This window comes from Harpia harpyja, chromosome 10, assembly GCF_026419915.1.
Source record: "Harpia harpyja isolate bHarHar1 chromosome 10, bHarHar1 primary haplotype, whole genome shotgun sequence".
Lineage (NCBI taxonomy): Eukaryota > Metazoa > Chordata > Aves > Accipitriformes > Accipitridae > Harpia > Harpia harpyja.
Window position 1 is genome coordinate 42,601,953 of NC_068949.1, and position 21,684 is coordinate 42,623,636.

A 21,684-nucleotide genomic window follows, 5' to 3' on the forward strand; every position below is an offset into this window, starting at 1 on the left:
TGGACGAGGGAGCGTGCCATCTGTATGTGGCAGCCTGGATGGGCTGGAGAGCCATGTGCAGGTCTGGTCCCTCTCCAGCTGAAGCTGGTGGGAGCCTTTCCCATCGCTCCTGAAGAGCTGAAAAAGGTCTTGCAACTCCCACATGTATGGCTTTCTTCCTGGTTTTTTTTATTACTTTTAAAACATTGCACACCCCAGTCACAAGAGGCAGAGGCGTTCTTGAAATCCCAACCTGGGATTGCTTTCAGCTACAAAAAAAGCTGCGGCAATATTCTCCGCACCGCATCTCGGGAGAGTGTTTTCATGTCGTGTTTCTCAGAAGTTGCTCTAAGAGTCTCTTAGAAAGTTTTGGGAAGCGTGTTACAGGAGATGTTAAATAGGATGGTCACAGAGGGGGGGATGGAGTAACCTCCTTGTCTTCCGTCAGTGCCTTGGACCCTCCGTTACAGCTGCAGTGTACATTATTTAGCTCAAAATTGCTTCTTCTGGCACCCTCCTCCCACACACTTGTGTACTAATATGGCCATTCTCAAGGGCTTTGTCCCTGCCAAAGCACAGCCTGTTACCAAAAGAAAAAGACAATTAAGAGGAAGCAGTGGAGTTTGCCATATAAACGTTTAAAACTTACCCACGCTGAATAATAATGCAGAGCATCGTTTCATCCAGACAGATGCTTCCTGGATCGAAAGGAGCGACTGGATCTGATGGGAATGGATAAACAGCTTTGCAGCTCCCAGTTCCTGCAGCTCAGGTCCCTGGTGTCGTCCCAGCAACTGTCTCTGTCTGGCCATGGGTCACCGTGCTGTCATGCAGGGTGGCTCTGTGTCAGGAGGCTCAAGGAGGGGGCTTCATCAGCAGCCCAAATCCTGTTTGTTGAGGGGTCCAGACGGAGACCTCTGTCCCGACCCCAGCGTGGGTGCTCCTCCTGCCAGGTTTAGTAAGGGTGCACACAAGCACGTCGCCAGTGCCAGCAGCTCCAGCTGCCTCCCAACGCCGGTGTGCTGCTGGCTGCCTGCTCTTAGACAGCACCCAACATCGTACACCCTTGTCCTGGGGGGCAGAAATCACCTCTGGGTGGCTCTGGGCAAACCAGGGCAATTGAAAACTTACCTCGGTCCCCTCTCTGATGCTGGCATTGTGCCCACTCATGCACTTCTTCTGCCCTCTTTCCTGGATCATCTGCTGCACGGGTTGAAGTTGCTGAGCAGGGACCTCGTTGCTGCTGATGGCTGAGCCGTTCCTGCGCAGTCCCCTTCGGATGGTGTGGGGACATCTTGCAGGCATCCTTTCCCAGGAAAAGCCAGGCACTTCTGAGCAGGATGCTGTAACCCCCAGTGCCTTGGTGATGGGCTGTGTTGGCCCTCCTGGCTTTATCCGAGGAATGAGGCTGTGTTGCAAGCTTGAGGTGTAGGGAAGGGTTTGGGGGAAAAGCAAACCAAACCATCACTGGGCTCTGTGGGTGAAGAGGGATTTGGGGCTGAAAGCGGAGTGCAGGACCAGCCCAGCCTGTGCTCCAGGGCCCCGCCACACTCCCAGCAAAACCCACGCACACAGCCAGGTGGGTTTTATCCAAGAGAGCCGTGCTCAAGGAAAAACATACAGAAAAGCTGCGGTGCTTGTTCCAGCTCACGTGCATCCGTGTTTTCTGAATGGAAAAGTCCACGGTCCTGTGAGACTGGCTGGAGAGAAACCCTATCTCGCAGCCCTCTGCAAGGGCACTGTGAACAGTGGAGACATGAAACAACTTATGTACGAGAGTAATTGGCAGTGTCCTTCTCACTTCTGCTTGACCTTTTCAGTGCTCTCTAACTTGTTTAACAGCCATTCCTCTTCTCCTCTGAGGCAGCCTGGCAGGCGACGTTAACAGGATCAGCCACTAAAATGGCAGGAGGTGGCAAGAAACGAAAAGCAACTGAGAATGTTACTGTTTTGCCTGAGTAGTATTTCTGTATTGGATGTGAGGACTGCGGTACGTATTTGGCTGGGACTGGATCGAGCGCAAACTGCATCCGTATTCAGTGCTGTCTCGGTGGGTTAGCAAACTAACTTGATCCCAGGTGGCCATCATCTGGAAAGTGGCTGATTGCCAAGTAAATCCAGGAGCTGCTATCTTTATAGGAAACTCCTAGAAGATTGACTAGGCAGTAAAACAACAGTTTTCTATAGCAATTACTCTGCAGGGAATTTGGCCAGATCTCTGCATTGCAAATGTATAGGATGTAGGCCTATAGAAACCCTTGAGAGTGCGATAGAATTTAATCAATCCCATTTGTTTGTATGGAGAGTCAGCCCAGATCTCTGTGGCAGACGCCCAGGGAATGCTGGAGGCAGCATAACCTGTTAAACTAAGATATGTGTGGCCCTGTGAAGAGAATACACCAAATTTGCCTTTTTTTCCCTCGGTCAACCCTTCCCCTTACTGCACTCAGTCTTTGCTCATCCTTTCATTTTCCTCATTTTTTTTTTCTCTGTCTCTTTGCCCCAGATTCCTGTCTTTATTTATTTGTTTCTTTATTTATGTGTCTGCCTTGCTTGCTTCTTATGTTTCATTCTGTGCTGGGAGGCAAGAAGAGGCAATTGCATGTGACAGGGCTGTTCTGCAGCCCTGCTCGTTGTGGGTCCCTGCCGAAGCCTTAGACTGGGCAGGAGCAGGAACGTGCTGGGCATGCTAGTGGGCTCCTGCTGCTGCCCCGGGGACGCTGTGCCCTGCAATGTCCCTTCGGGAGCATGTGGCAGAGAGCTGCCCTGCAGGCTGCAGAATGAGCCCCCCCCCAGCAATGGGTGTCCTCTGTGGAGGTGGGTCCTGGCTTTGGAGGTACACCAGTCACACAAATCCCAAATGACTTCCTAATGATCTGTGTTGTTTTAAGCATTTTTATTTCCAAATAAGTGACTTTCTCAGGCATGTTTATTATTCCCTTTGAAAACTCTCGGTTCTGCTATATGTGCAAGCTGTGCACAAGCAACAGTGATAAAAGAACAACCTATTGGCACGGTAATGCACAGGCCAGCTGGTTGGACTGTGTATTTATTGGACTGGAGATACAGGCAACATGGAAATAGGAAGATTTGCTGGCAGCTTAGGCTTCTCCTCTGTCTTGTTCGGCCCGCTGTCCTTATAAATAACAGGGAAGTTCTGCGTAATTACAGGAGATGTGACAAAAGTTTATTCCCTCGGTTTATCTGTTGTGAGTTTGCAGTTTGCAAACCAACCGCATGTTGTTTGCCATCACTTTTACTGCTTCCTCTGGGTAGCTAATTCTTTTCCTCTCTTTATTTTCTGGATCTTTTGTACAGCAAGAGGAAAGAGGACCTTTCCAAAGGCACAGCACTATGTGACTATAAAACTGCAGGACAACTCGGGGCAGGGTATATACTCCCTAGAGTGGCCAGACTCTTACGGAGAAGACAGGCCACTGCCCGCAGAAAGCCACGTGGCTGTCGCTACGTTGTCAAGCTCTTTTCAGAAGACAGTGTGGGAGAAGTGTCCTTTATACTGAGATTGCTGTGCCTGCTTTCCAAGTCAATGCTGGCTCCACATCCAGAGCCAGCACATGCCATGTAGTTGGGACACTTGGCAGGGATTTCCTATCTGCAAATTGTCATTACTGGGACAGAAAAAAAAACAACCCTGGACCAGTCTTGGTCTTGTCTGCTGGGATTCTTAAAGAAAAGGCACAAAAAACCCCAAATAATTCCTCCCCTCCCCCCCCCGAGTTTAAATATGGTATTTAACACCTTCCTAAAATAGCTAGGACTCAAAAAAGCACTCCAGTGTTGTTTCTCTGTCTTGCAGAGTGTTTTCCATAAAGCGTCCTCCAGTACTTCGGGTACTGCAGACAGTGCCGGGGCCGTTGTAGAGCGTGGCATCTGACTAGCATGTTAAGGGATAAACAGCATCAGCATCAGAAAAATTGAAATGTGAAATAAGCAGATAAATGAGCCTTGCTTTCACTGTGATAAACCTGTCTGGTGCACTGAAAAGCAAGTGGGTGGGGAGGAAAACCTAGTCGGTGCTGTGGAGTCACTTGATGAAGTTTGGTCCGTCCTCATGGGAAAATCTCAGGGATTTCAGACATACCGTCCAAATCTTGCTTCTCTTGTCATTTACAGGCAACAGCCCAGCTTTGTCTGATTTCAGAGACTAGCACCCGCACTGGGCTGTAGCTGGAAGTCAAGGAAGCCTTTCCTCCCTTAAACGGCTGCTCTGTCCCTCCTCTCCGCTCCTAAGAGGACCCTAATCTCCTGTGGATTGAACCTTAGAGCCAGGGACTCTCTCTTCCTTGCCCTCCTTTCCCATGGCAGTGCTCATTCCTTGGGCTCTGCCTTCCTGCCTGGTTTTTCCAGACATCTGCCTGCTCGCAGGACCAGCACACCACATTTCTGGAAACCTCGGTTGCGCTGTTGGAAGTCCCGCTGCATCCGTGGATCCTGCGGAGCATCACTTGGGCAGCGCAGCCTTTCTGGGACTGCATCCCGCTTGCAAGCGTCCAGTTCCCCATCGGAGTAAGCCATCATTTTTTGGTCTCCAGCAGAGCAGCAGGTCCCAGGTCGTGAGGCCACCTTTCCAGTAGATGGCATCAAAGACAGCGAGTTCCTCTGCCCGATCCGGCTCCCCATCTCCAGCTGGGGAGGGCTGTTTCCCTGCAGTCCCATTTCCCAACAGCGCTGGAGCAGACGTTCCTTTAAAAAAGCAAGCTCCTTAAAGCAGCTGAACCTTAAAAAAAGCAAGCTGTGTATTGCTTTTCTTTTGCTTCAGCGTGAAATGACATGACCCATGTCATATGCCAATGTGGGGCCCGGTTTTCCACCCGGCAGTGGGGACCGGGTGACGGCTGCTCCCTGCCTTTCACTCACGTTCGACCATTCAGCTGTAATCTCACCTGAAAAATGCATTGAAAATACATTGATGAAAAATCATTATAGACTGTCAAGTGCAGTTTTTGATGTCTGAATTTAGTTTACTTTTTATACGTATATATAATTTTTGCATACGCAGTGCCCTGTATAGTAGGAAGATTAAAGGCATTTCATCTTCTTTTCCTTTCTTTCTTTATAAACCATGAACAGTCTTGATTGATAGTTGTTGGAGGTCATTGATCTACTGGATGTGAAGAAATCCCCCTTCTTGACTCCCACCTGTAGGAATTCCCACTATCAGCAGTTTTAGCACACCAGGAGAGTCCACTGTGCTGGCCTTGACACATCATATTTGAAAATCTGATTACTGACACATCACATTTGAAAATTTGATCATTGACTCAGCATTATTTCTGTTCTGTTTTGAAGTGTCTCCAAAATTGGGTTCCCTTCGTTAGCAGAAAGAGGTCAGGAGGAGCGGGTGGGCACGCAATGAAGTTTGGGAGGAGGGAAAGTATGTATAGTTTTTATTTTTAAACTTAGACCCCAGTGACTTTTAAATGTAATGATTGTAACATACCCTGCCCTTGGGAAGTATATTTAAGCTGCATCCCAGTGCTTGCATTAGCCAATAGACTTAGCAGGATTTTATGGATCTATTTTCAACTAAAAGGAAAGAGCTGGAATTTCTTCCTGCTGGGTTCATCTTCTGCTCTATTTGTAAGTTCAAAGAAAAAAAAATTGCATTCCCTTCTTTCGTAGGCCATAGATACCATATATACCTTGGGCCTCACTCTTCAGTCCTCACTGGCTCAAGGTAACCTTGGCTTCAGCTGGTGGCAGGCAGGATTTGGCCGGTTGTGTGACATGTGAGGGACACGGTCCCTGGCCAACGAGCAGCTCAGCCATCCTGGCAGCGTGGCTGCCCTGAACGCACAGCTCCTGTGGTGCACAGCCCAGGCCAGGGTTACTTGCTTCACCTGGTCAAGAAATTCCCTTGCAAAAGCAGACAAGATTGGAGAGGGAGAGCAAGTTTCCTTTGATGCCATATGGAAAAATTAACTTTCAGATGGTTTAAACTGCTGCATGCTCAATTTCATCTTGACTATTCATATGCTCCTGGCTTTGAAGAATTGCATAGCCCCGGAAGAAATCTTTCTTGTAATTATTTTGTTCCAATTACTTTGGAAGTGAATATCAGAGAATCACATTCTTCAGTACTGAATGCCTGGTGAGCAAGCGCAGAGGCGGCATTGGTCCTGCCTGCCTTTCACAGCAGGAGTGCGCATGTACAGAGAGGAAAGATCCTGAACGTGATTGTAGAAATGTCCACAAAGATATAATGCATATAATAAAGCTACAAACCAGAAACAGATCCCTGAACAGCCCTGAGGCCTGATGGGTTGTCTCTGTGTCACACAGATAGTTGTTTAGTATAGATGGAAGAAGCGTGCAGCTTGTTCTTTAATATTGAAGGGGCTTGGGGGACCTGAAAATGTGGTAGGAGGGTGGGGGTGAGGCAGAGGGGCTCTGTTCTCCTTTGCCAGATGCCCTGTTCCAGAAGTTGAGCTGATTTAGGATAGCTGTTATCTGCAGATCGCTGCCTGAGGCCTCCGTGTTGGTCACTCAGATGCTCAGGCGCGGAGAGACTAGGAACTGTACCAACTCCTTGAATCCAACACTGGAGCTCTTTGGCTTGAGCGCACTGAATGGGACACTGGCAATTCAACACGCTGGCTGGCTGCTTTTACGTTATTCCCATTAACATGAAGTTGGTGTATACCCAGCTGAGGTCATGATGTGAAAAAAATATGAAATAAGCCCTATGCAGATTTGGGTTTTATTTCTGCAGCCCAGTAAAGGTGCCCTTACCTCTTGTGCACAAAGCCTATGCCCAGTGAAACTGAAATTTAATTTACAGTGCCTGTGACAGCTAGATGGCTGGGATAAACGTCCAGCCAAGTCCTCAAACAGGTGAGTTGCACCATTCAGTTGAGTAGCACAGAGGGGAAGAAAAGGTTCTGTCCATGCCTACGTCTGATCACTAGGTGAAATTGGGGATTCTGCTCTGTGGCTGGAGGTCTTGCTGTAAAAGTCTGTGAAACTGCAGGATGCTTTTCTAACTTAAGGACTTTTATTTAAGAAGTGTTGGATTGTCATCCTGCTGAGTGCAGAATCACTCCATCTCTGTGTTATTTCAGTTTTCTCAAGTTATTAAAAACCCTTGCAAGCGGGCTGCTGGAGAGGGGAATGAGCAGCTTCGTGCGGGACCTTGTCTTGGACCGACAGCAGAATGGTCCAGAGCTCGGTCTGGAAAGTGGTGCCAGGGCTTTGAGGCTTCCGTCCTTGAACTGGAACCAAACCTTCAGTATTTTGACAACTGATTTGAACCTGCACCAAGGTGAAGGCAAAGAAATACTTAATGGGTTACTGGGTGGGAATAGCGGTTTGGCTAAAGGCAGGCATCGCCTGCCAGGGAAGGGTGCACAGGTTTGGTTGACTCTCTCAAGAAAGACACAAGGAGAGCGGGGAGAGTTATAGCACAAGGGTTCAGCACCCAGAAAAGGCAGTGGGCAGGGGGCTTGCTGCCTCTGCCTGCACCTCCCGTGACCCAGGCACAGCCCTGGTGCCCCTGCACCCCAAGTGGGGCCGTACCCCTCAGCCCGGTGGGGCTGGAATCACGCTCACACCATGACATGACATGTTCCAGCATTAATGGGTGTGAAGCTGAGGATGCTGTTGCCTGTTGCCGAACTCTTGCCTGTTCCTGGCCTAACTGAGCATTTCCAGTCAGGGCTGAACCCGAGCTGCAAGCACAGCGGGGAAGGGACTGGGGTGACTCCTTAGTTTGCAAGGGTCCTGGAGACTTCTGCTATGAGAAAATACAAAAAGACTCTCCGTGGACTGTCTTCCCTTTTCATTTTGATCAGGCCATGGGTAAAGAGCAGGCTATTGCATAGCCACAAGTGCTGTTGGAGTTTCTCACCCTGGGGAGATAAGGCGGCACTCCAGGACAGAAAGTAAAGTGATAGTGCTACATATCCTCGAGAGGGGCTGGTGGCTGTGCAGGAGAGCAGGCTTCTGCATGGCAGCAGCTCGTAGTGTCTCCTGAACCATTCAGGGCTTGGAGAACATGGTTGTACGGTTCAGGAGAAGCACAAAATGTCATTTTTTGGTGTGTTTCCTGGGGTGAGTTGCCAAGCTTACATACAGGCATGCTGGAGGACAGAGGGCTTGTCTGTCCCAGGCGGTTTTTTTGCCAGGATCTGTGCTCAGAGCACGGCCACTGCAAAAATCTTGTCTAACAGAGAGACTTGACTCAGAGCTTTGCTGGAGCTCAGAAAAAAAGCAAATCTGCATAGGGATAATGCATTTGTTTAATGGATTAGATCTGAAAACAGGATTAAGCCTTCCTGAGGGCTTTGGGATGGCAAACAGAAAGCTCAGCCAGGCCAGTGGGCGCTCCTGTGGTGTGGTCACATTGCACTACTAGAAATGGTCTTAGCACTGGCAGCACCTTTCAGTGCGTACTGGGGCCTTGGGGGACCTTCGAGGCTGCAAGGGGCTGTCAGGCTGATGCCCACCAAGACCAGGACCACCTGGGAGCCTCCAGATGTGCCCCTGGCCTCCAACTCGTATGGGGAGCAAACAGCATCCTCCAGGATGAGCAGTCCGGTGATGCTCCTCTTAAAACATCCATGCTGCAGAGGGGTGAGGGAGAGAATCATTACAAATTTAGCACATGACTTTTAAGGCACAAACTTAGCCCAGGATGTAAGTGGGTGCAAATCCACCAACACCAGCAACTAAAGCCCTTTCACAGGGGTGAAGCTGGACTGTGTTCTCCAGGTGTGATGGTACCACAGTGCTGCCCAGTGTCACACAGTGCTGCAGTGTCAGGGAGGAGTTGCCTTCCCAGGGAAAAATGATGAAAGGTGCCATCACTTCATTACCAGTTATCCTGTTCCCTGGGAATGAGGTGAGCAGAGCTTGAGGAACAGGCATTATGGGAAGAAGGGGGAATAGAGGAGTGAAGTTGAAAGAAAACCAACCTGATGCTTTCCAAGAACAGATCAGAGTGCCTGGGACCATTCAGGTGTTACCTTGGTTACAAGAGCTGAAAAGTTTAGAAGAGTGCTTGAAATGGGAGATAAGAGGGACCTCTCCAAATGACATTTTATAACATGATGCATAAAGATTTGGCAGGCACCTGAAGTCTCACTATTAGTATTTTTTGTTGAGAAGGGACGGGCGGGCATGCTTTCAGAATGCTGCTGTGCAATGGCAAACGCTTTGTCCCAAACGTATTCCTCATTTGTAGCTTCAGGAAGGTTTATGTGCACAATAAAACAACCCACTCGACAATACCTGGGGACTTCACCCCAGTGACCAGTCTGCAGCCCTTAGCTCTCACATGCAGTCCCAGGAGACAGGCAGAATTTGGCTTTGCATGCGCTGAGGAATGAACGAATAAATAAATAATCATTCCTGGCCTATGCAATTCACCATTTATAGTCATGCAACAAAATCCTGCATTCTGGTTTTCAGAGAGCTGGGGGCAGGGAGAGGGGGATCTTCTCCATCGCTGGGGGGAGCAGCCTTGTCCCAGGCATGGGGCAAAGTCTGTCTGATGGGAAAAGCTAAAAGGAGCCTGTGCTCTGCAAAACTCACAGGGAAGCCGTCCAACAGCAGCTCCATTTTGAGGTACCCTTGTCTGGTTTCCACATCGTTCATATATATACGAACAGAAAGGCCAGAAGGGCTTGGTTTTGTGCTGAGGCTACGTAAGGGCAGCAAGGGAGTCTGTTACTTGGCTCACAAAAAGATTCAGCTGCTATCCCCTGGACTGACGGGGCTCACCTCTCGTGTTTCATAAGTTTGGCCGTTGGTTTTGGGGAAGTCTGGAAAATTCACCTACTTGTTTCAGTGAAGGCAGCACATTGCCTGGCTGGAGAACTGGGGCCTGAGAGGATGCTCCTTTACAAGCTAATTTGAGCAACCTCATTTGCGTTTCAGGTTTTGCAGAGATTTAGACAAAAATTTCCCCTGTAGTTGTGCCAGGGCGGTGCAGTGAGGGGCAGGCGGTAGTTCAGATCCAGGTGGTTTGTGATGGGGCATCAAGAGCACAAGGACGCTTAAGGACGGAGCTATGCCAGAGCTATGCTCAGAGAGGTTACACCTTCCTTCTTGCATGCATTATAAGGAGTCAGAGGTTTGTTGTAAGGGGCTGGGATTATCCTTCTTACTTAGCTTTATATAAACTTTCAAAAATAACATTTAATTTCATAATTTTAATAAAAGAAACATCAACTCCCATTCCTGTTTCACAGACACTTGGTGCTCTTGGGAAAGAGGAGCTCGTTTTCGCCTGTGCAAGGTCTGTAGTTGCTTTTTTGGGGTAGGTACATGTGCCCAGGTTCAGTTTATCTCAGCTAAAGTGGATTTCCTTTTCTTTGTTTTGTTTTTCTTTTCCTTTTTTTAAATATCTGGTTTATGGGGCTGTGAAAACAGCCATCCATGGTTGCTGCATTTCTGTTAAACACTTTAAGATATTTTTCAGCTCATCTGTTTTCAGTGAAGCTCTTAAGCATTTGCTCAGCTTTAACAAAGCCTTAATCTTGTCCCTTACTGAATCTGTGCAGGGTTCAGTGTTCACCATAACTCCCTGAAATAGCCATAATGCAGAATAAATTTTTCTGCTCCTGCTTCGTTCTCAGGATAATCCATTGATAGTACAAAATGCAATTAGCAAGTAAGGGCTTCACTCAAAATCATTTTGTCCTGTTGTCTCCCCCAAAGCTGCAGCCGAGAAAGAGGGAAGAGATTGAGTCTGGTAGCAGAGTTGTTGAACACACATCCCCCACACCCTGCTGTGCTCCTTGAGGATGCACGTTCAGAAAGCAGGCGGCTTTAGCCACGGGAGTGGTGGATGACTGCCCTTTGAATAGCCTGCATTACTCTTCTCATACAAAAACCGGTGGAAGGCTCTTTATCTAAAACTAGAATTGCATGAAAATTAGCTGGGGCTGGTGAAGTAGCATCTGTGTTACCTTTTTCTTAACCCCGCTTTACCTCTCCTCATCTCAACATGTAAATCCTATCGCTAATGGGATTTATTGCACAGAAACCTCAGGAGCAAAATCTGCGGCTTTTGGAGGAACGTATAGCTTATTTTTCTCAGTAAATCGTATCACTTCTATTCAGGTTGTTTAGCTTCAGCGTGCTCCTGCAATCGTGTGCCTGCTAACTTTCCTAGTTCTCAACAGTTATTTGGCAATATTTGTATGCACAGAAATACAGACTCATATGCATTTGAGGCTTCTCCTTTTACATCCCAGAAGGAAACAAGCACAGCAAAGGGAGGTGTTGAAGGTAGCTCCGTTATTAAGCTGACATTTATTTCCTTTGTTGTTCCCTGTGTGCGGTTGTTTACCTGTGCCCCGGTACACATATAGAATCAAAGCAGCATAGAATCACAGAACGGTTTGGGTTGGAAGGGACCTTAAAGATCATCTAGTTCCAACTCCCCTGCCATGGGCAGGGACACCTTCCACTAGACCAGGTTGCTCCAAGCCCCTTCCAACCTGCCCTTGAACACTGCCAGGGATGGGGCAGCCACAGCTTCTCTGGGCAACCTGTTCCAGCGCCTCACCACCCTCACAGTGAAGAATTTCTTCTTTATATCTAATCTAAATCTGCCCTCTTTCAGTGTAAAGCCATTACCCCTTGTCCTATCACTACAGGCTCTTGTAAAAAGTCCCTCCCCATCTCTCTTGTAGCCCCCCTTTAGGCACTGGAAGGCTGCTCTAAGGTCTCCCTGGAGACTTCTCTTCTCCAGGCTGAACAACCCCAACTCTCTCAGCCTGTCTCCGTAGGAGAGGTGCTCCAGCCCCCTGATCATCTTCGTGGCCCGCCTCTGGACTCGCTCCACCAGGTCCACGTCCTTCTTATGCTGGGGGCCCCAGAGCTGAAGGCAGTACTGCAGGTGGGGTCTCACGAGAGCGGAGTAGAGGGGGAGAATCCCCTCCCTTGACCTGCTGGTCACCTTTCTTTTGATGCAGCCCAGAATACAGTTGGGTTTCTGGGCTGCAAGCACACATTGCTGGGTCACGTTGAGCTTCTCGTCAACCAGCACCCCCAAGTCCTTTTCCGCAGAGCTGCTCTCAATCCACTCATCGCCCAGCCTGTATTTGTGCTTGGGTTTGCCCTGACCCATGTGCAGGACCTTGCGCTTGGCCTTGTTGAACTTCGTGAGGTTCACACGGGCCCACCTCTCAAGCCTGTCCAGGTCCCTCTGGATGGCATCCCTCCCCTCCAGCGTGTCGACCGCACCACACAGCTTGGTGTCATCGGCAAACTTGCTGAGGGAGCTCCCAGTCCCACTGTTCATGTCCCCGACAAAGATGTTAAGCAGTGCTGGTCCCAGTACCAACCCCTGAGGAACGCCACTCATCACTGCTCTCCCCTTGGACATCGAGCCATTGACCGCAACTCTTTGAGTGCGACCATCCAGCCAATTCCTTATCCACCGAGTGGTCCATCTGTCAGATCCATGTCTCTCCAATTTAGTGACAAGGATGTCGGGTGGGACAGTGTCAAATGCTTTGCACAAGTCCAGGTAGATGAGTACAGCTTCTCAACGCAGCCGCTGGCTTTGGGGCTGCCTTGCTGGGTTTGGCTGATTTTGGTGGCAGCAGTGGTAGATACTGGGTAGAAACTCCTGGCAGCTTTCTCTTGCTTGAAGTCTTTGGTGTGTTTCTTTTCTCCGCGGCAAGGCAGAGTGGTCACTGCTTTGTACCCTCACTCACAGCTTTCCTCCCATCCCTGCGGCGATGGTGTTCCCAGCCTGTCCCCAGATGTGCATCCCGTTGACAGCTTTCTTCCCACCATGCCTCTCCCTCTGCTCCTGGCAATTGCATTTCAAAGTCAAAGCACTAGTGGGGAGGGGACCTCTGCATGGGGCGCTTCGGACCTGTGCCTCTCATGGAGCAGCTGGATTTTTTGTCTGTTCTTCCTGACAGATGCTGGGCACTTCTCTTTCTGACCGTTGCTGTCCTGAAGTCCTGTCTTTGTCCTTGAATTAGATTGAATCATCCTCTCCTTAACCTCGTCTTTATTTCACAATGAATTTGCAGGGTGTTTAGTTGTTTGGACATGGCTACTTCTGGCTGCAGGCCCTCTCCTTTCTGGAGCTGCCAGCATGAGTGATGTTATCTTATGCTAATGTGTTCACCTTATAGCATCTTCTGTCCCTCCCGCTCTTGGCAACCTAATAGGCACGTAATTAGGTTTACTCCCTGCAGTATTCCCCTCCGTGCTATCTCCTCTTTGCTCGGTTGGTTGGGTATCTCTCTTCTCAGAGGCAGTGGTTGCAATGCAGCCCTCACTGGGCTCAAACCTTCTCTGCCTTGTTCGTAAACTCATACCATGGACTTGTACATCAGGCCAGCAGGATTTTTAAATCAATTTCCAAATTCTAGTGCAAAGTCTCCTCCCTCTATTAATGCAGGGCACACCCAGGTGTGCACAGTTGAGGACTTGATATACTGGGTAAACACCAGTTACTAACTGGGTTAACATGACCAGTTAAGGCTGTCTAAAATGAGATTATCCTGGAACTGAAAAACTCACAGATGTTGTGACACTGCTATGGCAGGGGTCAGCAGCAGTAGAGTGGTGGCAACGGGGGTTGAGCAGGGCTCTGCTGAACTCAGACTCCCCGTTCAGGCAGTTATTTGGGTTGAGAGAGATGACCAGAGTGGCCGTAAAAACACTAATAAGCTTCTTTATCACGGTCTGGGGGAAGATGTATGGGCAGGGTTATGGGTGTGGTGGTATAGGTGCTGTGGCACCGAGACCAGAAGGGTTTGCACCATCAGACTTGTTGCAACAAGTCGCACATCTCAGTCGTGTGTTGGAGGCGGGGTGTTGATGCGTGGCTGTACTGAGCACGGTTTGCTTCAAGTGTGACCCAAATGCGGTATTTTGACGGCAGGAAGCCTTTAGTTCATGCTGGTCTAAGTGTCACCTCCCGTGCTGCTTTGTGACACCTTGACTCATAACCACAAGCTCTTCCTGAGCTCACAGGTGTTCCTCCCCAGCCCTGCCTTTGAGCAACTGCTGCTCTTACAGAGCCTCTCCACCGCTCCTCATGGCCAGGAGACCAGAATGGAGCTGCACATTTCCAATTCTCCCTGCAGCTCTGTCTGTCTGTCTGGGGGAAGCCAGGTTAGAGAGCGGATTCCTTCCACCAGCTGCTCTCCAGCTCGGCATGCTTCTGCTGGGGCAAGCGACTGGGTGTCCGGCAGCGTGTCTGGCCTGATGGTGCTGGGGGCACGTGGAGCAATGACACCAGCTGGGCTGTTTCTTATAAAGCAAGCCCTGGCACCAAATTTAAATAAATGATGCATCAGCCTGTCAGTGCTTTAACTGTCGAAGTATGCCCAGTGGGTTTGGGACCTTGCTCCCCTTTGGAGGTAAGCTTGCATTTCCACTGTGCCCTTCCAAGCATCTCCAGGTGGTTTAGAAACAAAGCTCTTGCAGGAAGGGTTACTGAAGACAGGCAATGGTCACAGCTGGGAGAAAAGGGATCATAGTTACTTTAAAATATTTTTTTGGTGGTTGGAGAGGCCTCAGGAGCGGTGACTTTGACTTTGCAAACATGTGGCTTCTGGTAGGAGCTGGGTGGAGACATCACCTACAGCAAATGGTTTTCTCCTGCCTCAGGCGGACTCCAGAAAAAAGGAAAGGGTTATGTGTTTTGTCTTAAAGAAGTGCAGAAACAGGTGCTGCCAAAGGAGTGGAAGAAATTAAGTCCAGCGCTTTCCAGGGAGAATGTCCTGTTTCCAATCCCCTCTTCATTTGGCATTAAAAACTTGGATTAAAGTAGGTCAGTTCCTCCTAGGGCTGCAAAGGCGAGAGGCAGAGCTGTAGCATGGTGCAGACAAGAGATGCAAGCCTTTCCCCTCTCGGTCCTGACCTCCAGGACTCCTGGCATTTCAACCCTGTGGTCTCTTGAGCCCTGCTTTACTTTTCTGATCAGAGCTTTGCTTGGCCACTACTGATGTACAAATGCAAACACCTTTTCCCCATGGCTGCTGGTAGCAATATGTGTTGTTTGCTCTCTATCAATCTCTTGCAAGATAATGATGACCTCCCTGCTCTACACTTTGTGCCCAAGAGCAGGGTAACAAATGGTACAGCTCTTAACTGCAGTGATATGCAAAATGTGTTTGCACCGAGTGGTTCAGAAATACAAGCTTCCTCATCTCTTCCCCAAGCCACTGGATCGGAGGGGACTGAGGAAGTCAGGATTTATAACTGGAGGGCAGAGGCGGGTGGCATGGAAGTAATGGGCAAGATCTATATTCCAGCTATTTCTGAGTGCACAAGAAAATCTTATCTGGATGCATCGTTCGAAGTAACATGAATTCCACTTGGATGAAGAATCTAATTAAGTGCTGCAGGCTTTAGACAACACATTAATATTTTCAACAATTTGACCCCAAACAGCCATTAGAACTCTTTCTGATGGCTAGTTTATGTTACACCTTTTTGTTTTAATTAGAACAAGATTGTAATCTATACTTCAGTTAAGTTCATTACACTTATAAACTTAATACAATCAAAAGATCAATTGGTCATTAGCTAAGTAAGTCCACTGTAATTAACATTTACAGAAAACTTTTAATTGCATGCCTGTCCTTCACAGCAGGTGATGAGGGAAGAGAGGCCTTTCTCCCTTATGCTGCTGATGTTTAAATCAGGTTACAAGCTCTGTATTGTGTGTCCCTAACTCATGACTAGCTAAACTCCATTTGTAGAGGTTGGTTAGGAAAGGCAGCAGCTGGCCCAAAGACACCAAAACCCAGAGGGCTTCATGGTGTGGCCCATCCTCTCCCCAAACAGCTGGCTGAACTGGATGGGACCGTACGAGCATCGTGCTGGGCTGGTCCAGACCATGACGGCATGGTCAGCTCTGACCAGATGTGCACAGTGGTTTTTTGGTGGAAAGTGGAGCTGTAGGGCCAGGTCTGCTCCTCCACCATCTGCTGACAGCTTGCTTTGGCCTTCTGTTATGCCTGGGCTCTTGTGGCATCCTTTGCCCTCATCATTACGCCGACCTGGGTGGGATTTCCGTGCCCCGCTTCGGTGCAGCATCCTGGCGTAGCACAGCCAAAGCTCACAGGGACAGTCACGGCTAGACGCTGAGCCACGGGGAAGCCGGAGCAGTGGGCACTATCCTCCCTGCCAATTAGCGTGAGTTCACAACAGCTCTGAATTCAATTAGTGCTGTCAGCCAAGCCAAGATCTGTTGCAGGGATGTTCACAGAGAGGGAGCTCTCCGGGCGATGCACCAAAATGTTTCATCGGCTTGGGACCGGCCGCGCGGGAAGGGATCAGCAGAGGGAGAACACCACGAGTGCCAGCCTGTGTGGGTGTATCGGGGGACGTACCGGCGGTGCCCCGGGGTTGGTGATGCAGGGCTCCACGCGGGTACAGACACCCACACCGAGTGACGCGATGGAAGCCGTTGAAGCCAGCGAGCGGCACTGGCTGTTGGCCGAGCCATGGCAGCAAGCTGTGCCTTTTTGCACTGGCAGCCCCTAGATCTTCTCCAAAATTGCTTGTCTGCAGATAATAATGAATAGTCCCTTTATGCTTAGTAACTGGGTAGTGCTGGTTTTGCTTCCCCGAGAAAAATCAGCATCCCTCCTCGAAGGGACAGAATTATGCTCCTTTTTCCATATGCGGGCTGCATAATTCACTATAATTTTATTATCTCTGTGCACTCAGAAATACACCACATGGCTCTTCTGTAAGTGGAGAAGATAAGAGGCTATACCAGCATGAATTTTCTTTAATAAGATTACACTATGATAATAGGCTACTAGAATAATTTAGCTCCTAATGATTTTGTTCTTCCTTGCTACCACATGATCAAGGGCAATATGCATTAAAGTTGCAGAGGCTTTTTTAATTATGCAGTAGTAAGTATATATTTTACATAACAGCTTTAATGATTCAAAGGGAATTTTTGTTTTTGTGGGAAATATACTTATTTGGTGTTGCCATTTTCAAGGCTCTGTGTGTGTAAGCATATGCAGGCGTATGGTCGAATTTCTGCAATATACTGGTGGTGTTTTTTGTGGGAAAAATCCAAGTGTTGAAACAATGCAGCCAACCAAGCTGTCTGGAAGGGGATCAACCTTGTAATACTTTAATCTGATAAAAAAAAAAAAAAGTAAAAATTGTAAATGGTTTCTTCATGCGGATGAGTTGCCTAACATCAGGCATTCAAATTAGGAAACGTTGGCTCGACTCCCTCGGGGCCTCAGTTTCCCTTTCAGTAAAACAAATGAAAGAGTCGTTGGGACTTTTAAACCTGCCTTGGTGGATATCCCAGCCAGCTTATATTGCACCCTGGGAGTGCCGAGAGATTTAGTTCCCTAATGTTTGTAAAACTCTCTAAGATCTTTCAAGAAAGAGTGCAAAGTCTTATTTTAACATTCCCAGAGGCAGCAGTGGGTAATGGCTGTCACCTGGGTTATGTCCAGTCTTGGGAGAGCATTATTTTATCCACGATTCTACCTGGCACCAAAAGCTTTTATCCCTCCACGGTGGAGTTGGCTTGGCCTTCAGTGCTATCTGAACCTGCTCTGCTACATGGCAGCCTCCCTTGAATCACTGCTCTTCTGGCCTAAATATGGCTTAATTTGGCCCAATTTGAACAATAGCTCTTCAGTTTAATTTATATCAACATAGTTCCTGACATAAGTGGGGAGGGTGGAGGCCCAGTGCCACATATCTATTAATCAGAGCCGGATGTCACTTTGCGATTCATAGATGGTTTGTGCAGACTGGAGTGGAAGGAAGCAGAGCTCTGTGCTGAAAGACTTTTGAGGTTTCCTCTGAAAAAGCTTGTTGCTGAGCATGACGTGCTCCCCCACCCTATGGCCATGTCTTTGAGGCTTATGTAGCATAACGGAGAGGACAGAATTCACACCAGCTGGCGAGTCATGGCCAAAATTTTTCCCTCTTTCAAGGACCTCTCCGGGTCCACATGGAGAAAGGAGAGAGAGAGATGTCCGTGCATCTCACAAAGCTTTGGAGCTACGTGAAGGGTGAGGGATTTTCAGCAGATGGTGTTTGCACTGGGGTCATTTGGTCTAAGGCTGCTCACCATTGGCACTTGGGCATGGTGGTGGGCATGGTGGTTTTTACTTGGGCATGGTGGTGGGAAACTTAATCCAGGTGGGATTTCAGGTTCAGGGTCGGATGGAGGGCACCAGTGTTTCAAACACTACCTTGCTCTGCTGGCTAGAAGAAAGGTTGTATAACCCAGCGCTGGGAAACTCATCAGCTGCCTGAGCTCTGCCTGCACTGGGTGTCTCGCTCCTTTTCCAGCAGATGGGAAATAGTAACAGAAATTTTCCAGCTAGATGAGGCAGTGGAGTCGGGGGGTCTGGGGGGTGGGAAAGGATCAGGTGAGTTTTCCTTTGCAGTGACAAAGGCCTTTGCCCACTGCCGTTAACTGGAAGGATTTAACGAGTGAGTTCTTCAGCCGCTCCTCTGCCATCGACCCCAAGCTGAACCCTTGGGTTAGGAGCTGACTTTTCATTTGGGACTTACAGGGCCTTATTCTGCAAGCTAAATCAGAGCCCAGATGGCTTAGAAAAACCCAGAGAGCTCCAACCTGAGAGCAGTTCTTGCCACGCACGTTCCCATGCTCTTTCAACAGGCTGGGGCAGCTCTGCCAAGTGTGATTTCAGAGGAAGCTTGGAAAGAAAGTCCAGCCCCGTCTGTCGTCCTTTCTTTGGAGAACTTCTGGTGCCTTTGCGATGGGCAGAATAGCCGAAAGAAAGGGCTTTTACAAAGCTCAGAGCTGGGCTTCTGTATGTCCTGCTTTCCTTCTTCCTAGGACGTGTCCTCTTCCTCCATGAGTCACCCCATGGATGAGAAGAAAAGACTGTTTAGGGCAAAGAGGACAAAAAAGCAGAAGCTGGCTCTTCAGAGCTGTTGTGCTGTGGTCATTTGTTCGTGGATCTGCAAGCATCTGTCATCTCTAGCCTGGGGAGTTCAATCCCAAAGAGCTCCGGCGTAGTCCAAACTGAATTACTTCAGCATGTTTGTATGCGTAGCTGCACGCTGTGCTGGGTGGCTGCCTGCCACCCCTCGCCAAAGGTGGATGCGTTTCAGAAGTGAAGCAGTTTGCACGTATGTAAATATTCAGTGCCTGTGGGTGAGCCGCAAACTGCGCCAGTCGGCATGTTAAAATATTTCCCCAATTTTGCTGGGAGGGGTCGATGCTCCAGGGCTGCAGGATTTGCCTTGTTAGCAGTAAAACAGCATGCCTGAGGAGTCCAACCTCCTGCCGTGGTGTCACCTCTGCATCTGGCCACATCCTTGCAGACCGGGGAAGTGTCTCTGCTCTCGGGCACTGCTCTGACATTGGCCTTGGAGCCTCTGTGGGCTGGGAAGGGGACATTGGGGACCTGGTTGCTGCTCCCCACTCCCACACGGTACTGTGTTTGCATGCCTGAAGACTTCAAAGGTGGCTTTGCAGGTGTCCATTTAGCCTTCATCTCGACAGCCGGCTCTGTACACCAGGCAAGCACGCCTTGGCTCTGAGCAAACACCCCCGCCGCTGCTTCATCCTTCTCCTGTGAGCTGCTCGCTGGAAAACTTCTAATTAAAGCCAGATTATTCGTCTTGGCCCTTGTTGTTAGTGTTTTGGTTTGGGGTTTTCTTTTTTTAAGTCCCTTTAAAATGTCTGGATAGATGATATCGAGGTTAATTTGTTTGTGATAGAGGAAACGTTTTCACACGGTGGCTAAATGTTGTTGGAAAAAGAGCAAAATTAATAGCTGCTCACTTAATCCTGATTAAACTGGCAGCTGGGAGATATTGATCAGCGTGTTCACAGCAAACTATCCCTCTCTAATGCGCAAGGTAAACAAGCCTTCGGCTGCAGTTACCTTAACCCTTCCCACGTCGGTAGCCTCACACGCAGGGCAGGCATCTGAACTGGAGCATTGCTTTTCCTGCTCCCCAGCAGAAGGGTTTCGCGTGAGGTTAGCTCCCCAGGCAGGGACAGGAGGGGAGTGTAGCCAGGCTGGCTTTACCCCAAAATCTCCTGGGATTGCAGAGCAGTCACCCAGGTCTGGGTGTCTCTGGGCAGAGCGTGGGGAGCCCTCTCCGCTGGGGACCCTTCCAGCCACCGCTGCAGCCATAACGTGGGATGCTTGAAGTGGGTCCAAGCGTTTCATAGAATCCAAAAAAGCTGCCCTGAGAGAGTACCCAGGGGGTTAGCAGCGACTGATTTTAGGGGTTTAAATCAAAAACAGGGCTCGGCCAGAGCGGGCACCAGCTTGGACCTGGTCCCAGCTTTGCCGATGTTTCCAAATCCTGCTGCTTCCATCGCTGACAGTCATTTTCCCACCCATCCTTTTTATTTTTGACATGTGCTTTCTGGGGACAGATAAAAAAAAAACCCCACACCTCCCAGCCCACCTGTTTGATCGTGCTCTCACCCTCAAAGTCATAAACCAGAAAGCAATTTGGAGGCTGCCAGGAAAGGGAAGAAGGCTCAACGGGCCTGACTTTCCTGCTCAGGTGCTTTATTATTCTCACCAAACACATGTTCTGCATTAGAGGCCATGCATTCTTAATGCAGCCACTGTCAGGGCGTCTCTAAACAAAACAAATTGCTCTGGGCTGGGCCTGCCTTCAGTATTCACAAGGTCACTGCATTTTTGGACCTCTGGCTGCTGTGCTATGGTCGGGTTTCTTTTTTGTTCCAGTGCCCAAGTTAACACAGACCAGGTCTGAAAATACCTAGAACTGTCTTCCACCTTCCACGGAAGGAGTGGGACTGCTGGAGTGGATGGGTGGTAATATGACAAGGCAAAGGAGCAACTTTCTGGAGGAGACCCAGAAATGTGCTTTCCCCAAGGAGATCAGTACTGCAGGGGCTTAGCTTTATCCTTGGCAAAAAATTTCCTTTAAAGGAGCACAGCTCCTGCTGTTGGAGGTATCATAACCATAACCAATACCAGGTCCTGCACAGAATTAATACTTCACGGTAGATCTCGGTACTGATCCACCGCTCAGCACTTCTGGAAGAGATCAGTGTTTGTTTCTTGAATGTCAGATAACAAACTATTTTTCCACGGGGTGAGTGGGAGGCACGGAAGGGAAGTGACCTCCCCATACCTCAGGCAGCACCACTGCCAAAACCGGCAGCTGGCTCTCCCCGCTCCCTCCCATCCTCACCCTTGCTCTGCTTCTCCATCCTGGTGCTCCGCTCACCTCACACTTGATGGGATGAGGGTTCCTCATTCTCCCAGGTATCCAAAGAAAGATATTTCTCCAGATGTTCCTCCTCGTGGCACGTGACAGTCTTGCAGGAACGTCCATTGTATGTTGTAAACATAGGCACTATTATAATCACTGTCCTTGGGCAAATAAGCTCAGGCTTCCTGTTTTCCTCATTACCCTTATTCTACCAAATGTTGCCCTGTAGGTGCATCCACACAATAGCTGACTTTCAGCCTACACTTGTATCCTCTGCGCTCCGGTCCAGATGATTGATTGCTGTTGGACGGCGTCTCTCCAGGATGCTGATCATCCTTTACAAAGTGTGGTGTCACTGACCACAGCGCCAGCTCGTCCTCCTTCCATCCAAGTTTATGACACACAAATCCGTGGCAGGTGAAACCTATCTGCCACAGGTGAGTGGAGTTAAGCTATTTTACAGCTGAGGAAGCAGGCATAAAGCAAAATGGAAAAAGTGATGGACTTCTGGCTTTATTGCAGGGTGCT

The 21,684-nt window shown here is 49.0% G+C and overlaps 1 protein-coding gene across 2 annotated transcripts in view; it reads left to right on the forward strand.

The window, feature by feature from the left end:
• Window positions 1–21,684, forward strand: part of LHPP (phospholysine phosphohistidine inorganic pyrophosphate phosphatase) — a 90,741-nt gene that overhangs the window by 44,579 nt on the left and 24,478 nt on the right. The window contains exon 7 of one of the 2 annotated variants that reach the window (XR_008237030.1): window positions 21,386–21,593. The exons of the other annotated variant lie outside the window; for it this stretch is intronic. The gene's annotated coding sequence lies outside the window, so the exon portion shown is untranslated. The remainder of the gene's footprint in view (window positions 1–21,385; window positions 21,594–21,684) is intronic. 2 annotated transcript variants of the gene reach the window in all.